The sequence below is a fragment of the Nomia melanderi genome, chromosome 13 (genome assembly GCF_051020985.1).
Source record: "Nomia melanderi isolate GNS246 chromosome 13, iyNomMela1, whole genome shotgun sequence".
NCBI lineage: Eukaryota > Metazoa > Arthropoda > Insecta > Hymenoptera > Halictidae > Nomia > Nomia melanderi.
The window spans coordinates 7,300,409-7,303,190 of NC_135011.1; positions in this window are offsets into that span (position 1 = coordinate 7,300,409).

A 2,782-nucleotide genomic window follows, 5' to 3' on the forward strand; every position below is an offset into this window, starting at 1 on the left:
GGTCAGGAGAATCCCCAGAAGGGGACCGGGCACAAAACGGTCCCTCGCCGTTCCTACGAGCAGGACAGAGAACGGACACTTGCTTGGCCACTCGAGGCACCCGAGGATATCCTGCGGAGACATTGACACTGCCCGGGTGGACCGGGTTCTCCGAAGCGTAACGAAGTTCACGACCTAGGTCCATCCATGCTGTTTTCGTCAGCTCTTCAAAGCGGAATAGAGGATTCGGCCGCTCGGCTCTATAAGCTTAGTTTGCATGGGGGTCTGGGTCAAACGATTGAATTCGCGGAATCTTGTTAACGGTCGTAATCGCAGAAGCAAGGTTCTGCTTTTGGGGACTCGTTGCTTGATTAATTCGATCCCCTTTGATCGCATTTAATTACTTTCATTCGGTTATCCTGCGTTTCGTTGAGATCCATTGACACTACGTTTACGGACGTTTAGTGAACGTTTTATTCTATTATTGCTAGAAACACTGATGTCTGTTTGTTTAGATCCCGGAAATTAGGGATTGGAAAATGGACTATTAACTACGAATTAATGTTTGTAGAATTTAATATGTATGAAATTAACGCATTCTGTAAACCTAGTGTTAATAAACTGAGGACTCTATAGTGGTCGTCTAGTGTATGTTCACTGATTGTATAGAAGCAGATTATATAGGGTTTATTGTATAGATTAGAAGAAACGATTGAGCAAGTTTTTGAGAATAGAGAAATGAAGTGAAGATGATTTTACAAGGATTTTCCGGATTAGATTTGACGTCAGCGTTGTTGGGATGAAGTATGAGCAGATGATTTCAGAGATGTGTAAAAGAATCGTGGATGGACGTCGCTGCAAGCATAATTTAGTCGTCCAATTAATACTGTAGCAGAGTTGACAGAAACTAGAGGTCAGCTTAACATTCGTGCGCGTTTGATAATGAACCTATGAATAATGCAGCCAACTACGGTTTCAACTGATATACGTAATTTTGAGCGGCGGGCGTGGGCGGCGTGGAGATTTGTACAACTCGACATTGAGGGACCCTGAGTATCACTTTGCTGGCCTATATTAAAATGGGCAGACTCTTTGATAATAGTAATTTGTACGAAGAATTCGTAGTATGAGTTTCTGAAGAAACTTGTTCTATATCGTTCGAAGGGAAAGAACATTATTGACACTTGTATATATTCTATTCCACGTTTACCATATTACTGTTACGGTCATTGGTCTATCTCACAATGTTCCCTTCAAGAAACAAGCTGTAGAACAAAAGAGAATTACTCGAACTTTCTAGGTCGAGGAAATGAAATGCTCTATTTGATACAACCCGACGAAACAATCGCCCCAATTGCTTTCAATTATTTACCGAGATTATGTGGAACCGTTTAGACCAACTCTGCGTCTTCCAACGACACTCGCGCAAATGGGAGACCGACTTTCGTGGGCAGTTGGCGGCACTGGAGCTAAGCAGACTCGCATAATGGGATGATTGGAAGGGCAATTCGCCGCGTTCCCTCTTGTTCTCCCAGCACGCAATAGAACGGACCAGAGGATCGTCCGTTTAATCCGGTGACAAACGACATCCGATGAAATGGGGTTATTAACAATTACAGCGAGAGGGGAAAAATTGAAAAGCCTCGTCGCCCGGGTGGCTCGGTTCGGCTAATGGCGGAAACATTCGCCGATACTTAAAACTTTACCCCTAAGCCATTTCCTTCGAGTTTCTCCGAGTTTCCCATCTGAAACTTCATCTCCCGGTTACTTATCTCTAATTAACGTGCCCGGCGAAACTTTTTTTCAGCGAATTTATGGCCGACTCGCGCTGACCCGGCAGCGACAAGATGGCGGACGACGTTGCAGCTTTACATAACCTTACCGCGACGACGTTTCGTTTTAATAACCCGCCCGCCGCCGGTGGAAATGAGCGATAGAGTTTTCTAAAAATAGATAATATTCAATTTCCGGCAACCAGCAGCAACGTAACACGGCTATTAATTTAATTTACGGTTTTAACGAACCGCGGGACGCCTAGTGCAGATTGGTTTATCAACGTGTCGCGACGATATTCTGAATAATTGGCCGGTTATCGTTTCCCGTCGCACGCGACAGTCATCCAATTAACATTGTTTTCGCCGGACGGTTTCAATTAAATGCGACACCGCGGAACGACGCCCCGCAACGACAGAGATTCGATCGTCCTGCCGGCGGATGAGACTTCGAATTATTGCTATTCATCGGCGGCGAAGCAATCGAGCGGCGAGTATCTGGGCCAAGAAGCTAGCCCGCGATTTAGCTGTCCCCTGCACGATCCGCCGACGATAAACAACCTCTCTCTTCCTCTCTGCGAGCCTGCCATCTTGCATTCTTCCTTTATAGCGTGCCCGGGTCAGATACCATCTTTTCGTTAAATGCCTCAGACCTAATTTTCCAGGGGCCAAGTAGCGGGCATCTCTTTGCGGTTTCAGTTCATCTTCTTGTGAACTGAGGAAAATCATCTTTGGGATATCTTCTATCGTTCTCTACCCTTCTGGGATGAATCTCAATTACTTGAATCTTTTCTCTTCCCGTTAACAATTTTAATATAACCTATTGATAATTTAGATTTCTTAGTATTTCTCGTAGTTCTCTATAATTACAGACAATGAGAAATGATAATAATTGTATAATGAAAGAGAAATATCCGTTGTGAAAGGTATGAGAAACAGTCCCAGGTCATCTCTGAAAGGTTAATAATTGAACATTGGAATAACCATTTTCTAAATCAATTTCAAATTATCGTTCAGTGTTGTCTATTGAT